The following is a 10,896-nucleotide window of genomic DNA, read 5'->3' on the forward strand; positions in this document are numbered from 1 at the left end:
CTCACCAATGCTGAATAGAGGGGAATGATCACATCCCTCAATCTGCTGGCAATGCTCCTACTTATACGAAAGGATGTGTCAGGAGTGGGATTTGAATGCATGCCTCCATAGAGAGATCAAAACACCCAATTGTGGGAAAGACAAAGTCTTGCGCCTTAGACCAGTTGGCCATCCTGACATTAACCATCACACTCAGGTTCCTTAAAAAGGAAGGGACCAATCCTCAGCTGGTGTAAATTGTTATATCTCCATTGAAGTCAACAGAGCTCTGGGAATTTATACAACCTGAGGATCTGTTCCGAACACTCGTGGTTGTGAATTTGAAACTCCCTTCCATTGAATATTCTTCACTAAGGCCCTAATTCAGCAAACCACTTCAGGACATGCTTAACTTTAAATACATGTGTAGTCCCATTGAAAACTGGAAGTTAATCTCATGCTTAAGTGTTTTTTTGGATTAGGGATAGGGACAACTGGTGTCAGACTTGCCACTGCCTCAGTTTCTCCCCTTTCTCAATTAAACAAACTGCTAGAATTAGTGCATTTAAATTTATCTCTGCTTCTGGTATCATAAAATAAAAGTTTATTGCAAAGCCATTCTCTCAAGGCTGTCTTCTTCAGGCTCACTAGGCCATTACACTCCTCCTTGATTCCTAATTCCCTCTCCGGGTTCTGTTCCTGCCCTGCAGTACAGGTTACTCCAGTCAGTCCTCCCTTCTGGTTGCTATGGAGAGCTTCTTCCCAAGTCCTCTCTGACCTTGGGTTCCCTCTGGATCCCCTTCAGGAGACTCCCTGTGACCTGAAATTCTTCTAGTCTTTACCCTTGGATCAGAGCATCAGGTCCAGCTCTCTCTGCTCCTCAGGCCCATTCCAGACTCTGGGCTTCTCCAGAGAGACCTCCGCTGGGCCTGTCCTACACATTGGTCCCCCTTGCTCTGATGGATCAGGTTCCCTCCTGTGATTCCTGGTCACCTGACCCACCCACAGCCCCAAACTCAAACTTGTCCCCTGGGATTGAATAATAGGGCAAAGGTGTGGATGAGCAGAGAGAGAAAAACACGGACAAAGGCTTGCTCTGAGAAAGGATGTAGTGCCACTGTCCACATCATCAGTGCTATGGGGTATTATCAGGAGGGGCTCCCTGTCAATAAATAACTACAGAGACATTGGAGCAGGGGACTGGACCCTGGGTCTGCTACCTCCCAGGGGAGGGCTCTAACCACCAGGCTAGAGAGTCACTCTGGTACCTGCTTTCTCTCTGTTCCAATGACATCTTTCTCCAAAATAGAACAGATCAAATTGAGGGCACCCATTTCAGAACATCCTACAGCTCAGCGGTTAGAGGACTCACCTGAGAGATCGAGATCCAGATCCCTCTTCCTCATCAGGTAGAGAAGGGATGTGAACCAGGGCTCTCCCACATCCCAAGTGAGTATCCTAACTACTGGTCTGACAGTTATGAGCTAGGGGCTTCTCCACATTGCAAAAAAATATCATATGAGCCTGATCCTAGGACAGGGTTCCCAACTGTGGCTCACAAGCCAAGATAGATGCTTCCCACTGGTGTGAACCGAGGTACCTAACACTGCGACAAGGGTATGGCTTAGCACACACCATAAGGGGAGGGATAGCTCAGTGGTTTGAGCATTGGTCTGCTAAACCTAGGGTTCAATCCTTGAGGGAGCCATTTATAGGGATCTGGGGCAAAAATTGGGGATTGGTCCTGCTTTGAGTAGGGGGTTGGACTAGATGATCTCCTGAGATCCTTTTCAACCCTGATATTCTATGATTCTAATCAGCATCTCCCATTGCTTGGCTTAGGCACCTCCCTACCCAGTATGCTGGCACTTCTCTCTCCCCATTCATTGAATAGGGAGCCTGGGCTGCTAACTCAGGCTTTGTTAATGTCAGTGATTTTAGAACACCGAAGAGCCAGATTTTTAAAGGTATGTAGGTGCCTGGTGGGAATTTCAAAAGCAGGAGTTTAGGGGTTTGAAAGTGTAGGGCTGCTCCCATCTCAGCTGAGACAGGGACCTTCTTACCTCTAGCTCACGCAGATCAATTTGCTCCTAGCTGGGTATCAGTTAAAGGTTATTCCATTTGCTGGTTATCTGACAGTCCATGGTAGCTGAGCCCTTTTGAAAATGCCAGCTGAAGGCTTTGGGAAGTGGAAATTTACCCAGCCTCAAATTTTACAGTTGGCCTATCTTTCATCATTGGCCGAGCAAAAACAACAGAAAGAACCAGGCCTGAGCTTTGGAGTGTTCAGCGCCTGGCCTTGCATTCATCTCTGCCTGCACAGGGACCATTCACCCCTCTAGGCCATCAGTGGCAATGTTGGCACAAGCATCTAAGCTATATGTACTGGATTGGGGATCTGTGTACAGTTCATAAGAACGGTCATACTGGGTCAGATCAATGGTCCATCTAGCCCAGTATCCTGTCTCTCCCAGTGGCCAGTGCCAGATGCTTCAGAGGGAATGAACAGAACAGGCAATTACTGAGTGATCCATCCCCTGACGTTCAGTCCCAGCTTTTGGCAGTCAGAGGTTTATGGAAACCCAGAGCATGGGGTTGCATCCCTTACAATCTTGGCTAATAGCTATTGATAGACCTATCCTCCATGAACTTATCTAATTCTTTTTTGAACCCCATTATAGTTTTGCCCTTCACAACATCCCCCTGCAACAAGTTCCACAGGTAGACTGTGCGTTGTGTGAAGTACTTTCTTTTGTTTGTCTTAAACCTGCTGCCTATTCATTTCATTGGGTGACCCCCTGGTCCTTCTGTTATGTGAAAGAGTAAATAACACTTCCCCACTCACTTTCTCCATACCATACATGATTTTATAGACCTCTATCATATTCTCCCTTTCTTGTCTCTTTTCTAAATTGAATAGGCCCTTTTAAAATAGTCTTTTAAATCTCTCCTCATATGGAAGCTTTTCCATACCCCTAATCATTTTTGTTGCCTTTCTCTGTACTTTTTCTAACTCGACTATATCTTTTTTTGATATGGGGTGACCAAAACTGCATGCAGTTTTCAAGGTGTAAGCATAGCATGGATTTATATAGAAGCATTATGATATTTTCTATCTTATTATCTATCCCTTTTCTAATAGTTCCTAACATTCTGTTAGCTTTTTTGACTTCCACTGAACGTTGAGCACATGATTTCAGAAAAATATCTACAATGACTCCAAGATCTCTTTCTTGAGTGGTAACAGCTAATTTAGACCACATAATTTTGTATGTATAATTGGGATTATGTTTTCCAGAGTGCATTACTTTGCATTTATCAAACACTAAATTTCATCTGCTGTTTTGTTGCCCAGTCACCCAATTTTGTGAGATCTCTTTGTAACTCCTCACCGTCAGCTTTGGACTTAACTATCTTGAGTAAATTTGTATCATCTGCAAACTTTGTCATGCCAGTATTTACCCCTTTTTCCAGGTCATTTATGAATATGTTGAACAGCTCTGGTCCCAGCACAGATCCTTGGGGGACCCCACTATTTATCACTTTCGAATAGGAAAACTCACCATTTATTCCTACTCTTTGTTTACTATCTTTTAACCAGTTACTGGTCCATGATAGGACCTTCCCTCTTATCCCATGACAGCTTACTTTGCTTAACAGCCTTTGGTGAGGGACCTTGTGAAGGCTTTCTGAAAGTCCAAGTACACTGTGTCGAGTGTATCACCCTTGTCCCCATGTTTGTTGATCCCCTCAAAGAATTATAATAGATTGGTGAGGCATGATTTTTCTTTGCAAAAGCCATGTTGACTCTTCCTCCAACATATTATGTTCATCTATGTGCCTGATAATTCTATTCTTTACTTATTTTCAACCAATTTTCCTGGTATTGAAGTTATGCTTACCGGCCTGTAATTGCCAGGATTGCCTCTGGAACCTTTTTTAAAAAATCCGTGTTACAGTAACTATCCTCTAGTCATCTGATCCAGAGTCTGATTTAAGCGATAGGTTACACACCTCAGTTAGTAATTCTGCAATTTCATATTTGAGTTCCTTCAGAACTCTTGGGTGAATACCATCTGGTCCTGGTGACTTATTATTGTTTAATTTATCAATTTGTTCCAAAACCTCCTCTATTGACATGTCAATCTGGGACAGTTCCTCAGATTTGTCACCTAAAAAGAATGATTCAGGTGTGGGGATCTCCTTCACATTCTCTGAAATGAAGACTGATGGAAAGAATTCATTTAGATTCTCTGCAATGGCATTGTCTTCCTTGCATGCTCCTTTAGCACCTCAATCGTCCAGTTGGCCCACTAACTGTTTGACAGGCTTCCTGCTTCTGTTATGATTTTTTTTTTGCTGTTAATTTTTGTTTCTTTTGCAAGTTCTTCAAAATCTCAACTCAGGCAAAACAGCAGAGCTCCTTAGCACTATGCCAGTTTACACAAACCAGGGATCAGGTCCCATTGACTTCAATAAAATTACGGCCGATATATACCAGCTGAGGGTCTGGGTCTTTATATCTTTTCAATCTCTCTGACATACCTACAACCCATGTGAATTAAACATTTTTAAAATGGCATGCATCATTGCACCTGCTGCTTGATGAGCTGTTGTCTGAGGTTAGAAAAAAATGGAATTGCTAAGAAAGAAAGAAAGAAAGAAAGAAAGAAAGAAAGAAAGAAAGAAAGAAAGAAAGAAAGAAAGAAAGAAGTTGGGCCATTCATCCCAATAGAAGTTGAAGACTAGATTCAGAAAATCTTAGCAACACTGAATTCCTCCAAGTTCTGTCCCCAGGTTTGAATGAATCAATCCTTAACCATTAACAGTTACACTTCTAAGGCCTGGTCTACACTACAAGTTCAGTTCGAATTTAGCAACGTTAAATCTAATTAACCCTGCACCCGTCCACACAACGAAGCCATTTACTTTGACATAAAAGGCTCTTAAAATTGATTTCTGTACTCCTCCGCGACGAGGGGAGTAGTGCCAAAATCGACATTGCCATTTCGAATTAGGGTTAGTGTGGCCGCAACTCGACAGTATTGGCCTCCGGGAGCTATCCCACAGTGCACCATTGTGGCCGCTCTGGACAGCAATCTGAACTCGGATGCATTGGCCAGGTAGACAGGAAAAGCCCCGCGAACTTTTGAATTTCATTTCCTGTTTGCCCAGCGTGGAGCGCTGATCAGCACAGGTGACCATGCAGTCCAGGAATCAAAAAAGAGCTCCAGCATGGACGCAACAGGAAATACTGAATCTGATCTCCGTATGGGGAGATGAATCTGTTCTATCAGAACTCCGTTCTAAAAGACGAAATGCCAAAACATTTGAAAAAATCTCCAATGCCATGATGGACGGAGGCCACAACAGGGACTCAACACAATGCTGCGTGAAACTTAAGGAACTGAGACAAGCGTACCAGAAAGCCAAAGAATCAAATGGATGCTCACGGAGGGAGGGGCGACTGACGACTGTAGCTATTCCACAGTTCCCGCACTCTCCGAAAACCATTTGAATTTTTGGGTTGAGCTCCCAATGCCTGAAGGGTCAAAAACATTGTTGCGGGTGGTTCAGGGCATATGTCGCCAGCCTCCCCCACTCTGTGAAAGCAAATGGGAAAAAATAGTTTCTCACCTTTTTTCACTGTCACCGTATGTCTACTGGATGCTGCTGGCAGACGCGGTGCTGCAGTGCTACACAGCTGCATCCCCTTGCCTTGCCTTGCAGACGGCAGATGGTGCAGTATGACTGGTAACCGTCATTGTCGTCCCGTGGGTGCTCCTGGCTGGCCTCAGTGAGGTCGGTCGGGGGCTCTTGGGCAGATCATGGGTGCTCCTGGCTGGCCTCAATGAGGTCGGTCGGGGGCTCATGGACAAAATAGGGAATGACTCCAGGTCATTCTCTTCTTTAAGTTTTGTGTAATGGAGATTCAGTCCTGCCTGGAATATCATGCCAGCTGAGGGCTGCTACCTCAGGCTGCTTTCCCAGTCGGCAGCACCACACGGTCGCAGCTACCCCAGCCTACCCTTTGCTCCCAGGGCTCACAATCAGATACTTTTTGCTGCAAACAAAAAAATAAAGCTGCCATTTAGAACTGTCCCCCAACATACATATCCTGGGACATTTTGTATTTTACCAGTGTCAACCAAAGGCCCACACGCAAATGGAGATTCAGTCCTGCCTGTGCTTCTATCCTAGTGCTTATCACAGATTCCCATTTTCAGCTATAGGCTGAGCAAGTGCAGAATGGTGGTTCACTCGACTTCACTGTAAGCCAACTGCCCTCCCCTCCCCACTTTGATCTCTGCTTGCAGAGGCAATAAAGTCAGTGTTGTTTCAAATTCATGCATTCTTTATTACTTCATCACACAAAAGGGGGGATAACTGCCAAGGTAGCCCAGGATGGCTGGGGGAGGAGGGAAGCAACGGGTGGGCTTGTTTTAGGGGCACCCCCTAGAATGGCACGCAGCTCATCATTTCTACGGGATGTCTGGGGCTCTGACCTGGAGCGGCCGTTTGCCTCTCTGGTTCTTTAGTAGGCTTGCCTGATATTCTAGGCAGGACTGACTCTCCATTAGACAAAACTTAAAGAAGAGAATGACCTGGGGAGTCATTCCCATTTTTGTCCAGGTGCCTCCGACCGATCTCACCGAGGCTGGCCAGGAGCACCCATGACAGCAGCAGGTGGTACAGTATGGCTGGTAACCATCTTTGCTAACTTACAAAGGCAAGGGGATGCTGCTGTGTAGCGATGCAGTACCGCGTCTGTCAGCAGCATCCAGTAGACATACGGTGACAGTGAAAAAAGGATGAACGGTCTCCATGGTTGCCATGCTATGGCGTCTGCCTGGGCAATCCAGGGAAAAGGGCGCAAAATGATTGTCTGCTGTTGCTTTCACGGAGAGAGGATTGACTGACAACATTTATCCATAACCACCCGCGACAAATTTTTGGCCCCATCAGGCATTGGGATCTCAACCCAGAATTCCAATGGGTGGGGGAGACTGCGGGAACTATGGGATAGCTATGGGATAGCTACACACAGTGCAACGCTCCGGAAGTCGACGTTAGCCTCGGTATATGGATGCACACCGCCGAATTAATGTGCTTAGTGTGACCACATGCACTCGACTTTATACAATCGGTTGCCAAAAGTCGAATTCTGTAAATTCGGAGTAATCCTGTAGTGTAGACATACTCTAAATAATCTCAAAGGCAAAGACTTAAGGAAGTGCAGAATGGTTAGGAACTTGTGACTTGTCTTCAGTTCAAATTCACAGGCACAGAATATGGATTTGAAACTGTGTAACGGGACAGATCCCCAGCTGGTATAAATTGACATAGCTCCATTGGAGAGAGTGGGCCAGATCCCAGCCCGTGTAAATCAGCATAACTCGACTGAATATATGGAAACAACTGTGGGCTAATACAATGGTGGGTGAATGACAGGGAGATAGACTAAACAATCCTGATGGTTGAGAATTGAAGGAATCACAAGCTGAGACAAACTCCACAAAGACCATCACAGTAAATTTGCTATTTCAAATAAATATATTTGGGGGATTAATATACAGGGGAAATTTAAGAATATGAATGTGAATTTACAGTCTGAACTGTTTTTGACTTTTGGTATCAATGTAATGAAATATCTACTGCTGGTCAGAATTTTTATTTCCCTCTGCAAAATTTTGAATTTTCATTGAAACCCCAAAATATGACTTTTATTTATGTATTTATTTTTCACTTTTTGTCAGTCAAAAAAGTTCAGCTGAAAAATGCACATTTTAAGATGAAAACCATTTTTTAGTTGTCAGTTTGCCAAGAATAATCAATATTTCCAAGAAAATATTCTGAGAAAAAATGTGTTTAGCTGAAAACTCAATTTTCCATAAAACAAACAAACAAACAAACAAACAAACAAAAAAACAAACAAAAAAACAAACAAACACTATATCAACACATAGCTTAACAAAGAGAAGGTTCACAACACCTACCTAGAGAAAAAAAATTGTGGGTCAGGCCCTAATTAAGGAATCACTATAAGTCCCATGTTATGCCTGGAGACACTGAGGCACAAAGAATTCAGCTAACATAGTGTCTTGATCACCTCTCTAGCCAGTGGTACCTGGCTGTACTTGTTATCATAGGCTGGGTTGTTAAAGGGAGTCTAAGGGAGTTCATGTCTTAGTCCCTTAGTCTCCTTTGCAAAACTCAGGCTTAATGTTTCTGAAATTCAAGAGAAGCCCAGGCCTCGGAAGTTAATGAGATAGACACAGGACCAGGATTGCAAAGGGGTTTAAGCACCTAAGAATGGAGATACAGACCTATTGAGATTTACAATAGCACCTAAGCACTATAGGCTCCTAACTCCCATTGAATGTCAATAGGACTTAGCCACCTGGCTCACTTAGGAGCTTTGATAGATCCCACTAGGCACCTGTCTCCATATTTAGGTGCCTAAATGCCTTTGTAATCCTGACCCACAGATAACATAGAACTGGGCTGGAGTTAGGGAACTTTGGAGGAGATCATAGGGCCTGTGCTACACAGAGGGTCAAACTATAGGATCATAATGGCTCCTTTTGGCTTTCTCTCTGACTCGTTGAACTTTTGCCTCTGGGCCTCTGCTTTTGAGCTGTGCAGAGCTCCGGGGAGTGAGTCCCATAAGCCTGCAAATAGACATGGATAAGTCACCTTCCACAGCATCAGTCCTTTAATGTCAGAGAAGCTCAAAGCCAGCTGCACACCGCTCATCTACGGAGGGCAACAGGTCTGTGCCCAGCTCTGTCAGATCAGTCTAAGAGTGAGAGGAGAAATTACTCTTACATAGCTTAGCTTTTGGATTCTAGATACTGCAGTGGTGTTAACAATGGAGTTAGATAGATAATGACCAAAGAATTCTGGCACTGGAGGATCAAATGCATCACAAGTTTGGGAAAAATCCACAGTGACCTGCACACTAAGTTCACGATTTCAATAAAATATATTTGGGGATTAATATACAGAGCATACGTAAGACCCTACATGTAAATTACATTTTGAACTCTGTAAGGCTTTTGCTATCCATTTAGTCATACATCTAGATCCAGTCAGAAAAAAAATCAGTGGAAAATTTTGACTTTGCACCAGAAACCCGAAATGAGAAAAGTTTTGGAGACTTGGCAGCCAAAAACTTCTTTTTTTAGCTGAAAACTGTTGAAAACTAAAAATTTTAATTTGAAAACAAAAGAAAAACGGGGTTTCCAATTTTTTTTAAAAAATAGTATCACAGACACTTTCCCTGACCATTTTTGTTTAGTTTAAAATTCCATTTTTGAAAACAAAAATTAGAAAGAAAATTTCCAACTGCCTCTTATTGGAAATGGAGCTGTTAGCAAGGGTGGGAAACATAAATAGTTCTGAATAATACCATGATTTCCAACCCATTTGTGCTATTGCAAGTGTGTTTATTTCTGTTTCAAAGGAATAGCGAGTAGACGATAAAAATTGAGTAACGAGCAAAGCTGGCAGCCACAGAATGTGTTTTACACTCACTAGCACCTTTCAACTTAGAGTGAGAGTTGAACTGGCCAGCTAAGGTCTGGCTATCCTGACACAACCAAGAACAGAAAGGAGGTCAACAGGACTAGAACCCAGCTTTCCTATTCTACCATCAGAGCCTCTGCCCTGCACTGCTGCCAGCTAAACACCAAAGCACTTGACTGGGGTACAGAAGATAGACATAGTAAGACACAGCCCCTCCCCACATGAGCTCACAGTGCAACTAGACAAGGCAGGGAAAGGGAGAGAGGAATTATTAGAGATGAGCTGGTGCTCAGTGTGCTGGGCATGTCTGTGTCATGTTTCCCTGGGACAAGGGAATCAGGTTGTGCTGGGGGTTTAGAAGTTTAGTTTCTTGTCCAAGTGGTGAGCCTGCTGAGTGTCATAAGACCATATGACTGGAAGGGACCTGAGTCATCAAGTCTAATCCTCTGCTACCACCGGCAACCCCATCACATAATCTCCATCATAAACTGACCCATCCCCATGTTAACTCTAATTGGGTTGTTTGCTCCCAGGGCTGTTCCTGGCCCTCCCTCCTCTGACAGGGACATACCTTCTGTGCATTTCCAGTCTAAATTTACTCATGGCCGGTTTATCCCCATTTGTTCTTGTGCCAACATTCTCCTTTAGCATCAACAGCTCTTCTCCATCCCTGGTGTCTACCTCCCTGATCTATTTACAGAGAGTGATCATATCCCCTCTCAGCTGGCGTTTTGCTAGGCTAAACAAGCTAAACTCTTCTAGGCTAGGTCTAAACTAAGGCTAGGGGTGTAATTCCCAGCTCACGTACTTGCAGTAGTTTGATGAGCGCTAGCGCGAGTACAAATAGCAGTGTATCTGTGGGGCCATGGGCAGTGGCAGTGGGGGCACAGCTATAAACCCACCTGTACCCTGTGGGAACGTACTCATCAGGGCTCAGCTGTATCTCCACTGCCACTGCCCATGCTATGGTGGCTCCACTGCAATTTATACTCGTACCAGCTCTCATTGAGCTACTGCGAGTGTGTGTATGCAAGCTGGGAATCACACCCCTAGCTCATAGTGCAGACAGAGCCGCATTCTCCTCTCCTAAAATAGCTCTCCATTGTCGCAATAGCAGGACCATCATTCCTAAGATTGGATTTGTTGGATTTGTGTTGTGATTGTTCCATATTTACACTGCTTTTTATCAAGCCACATCTTGGATGGATAGTCAGATGGTGGAAACGGAGCCATCCTTTGACTGTAAGGGAGCTATACCAATTTACACTGGTGTGATAATGCACCTGACTAGTGGTGCAATTGACTGAGATGAGGAGGAAGGAGCGCTCTATCCTGACATTGCCCTTGTCCTTCCCTCCACAGGCAGCACATGATGTCCTGAGAAGGAAA

Source organism: Trachemys scripta, chromosome 14 (genome assembly GCF_013100865.1).
Source record: "Trachemys scripta elegans isolate TJP31775 chromosome 14, CAS_Tse_1.0, whole genome shotgun sequence".
In the NCBI taxonomy this organism is placed as follows: domain Eukaryota; kingdom Metazoa; phylum Chordata; order Testudines; family Emydidae; genus Trachemys; species Trachemys scripta.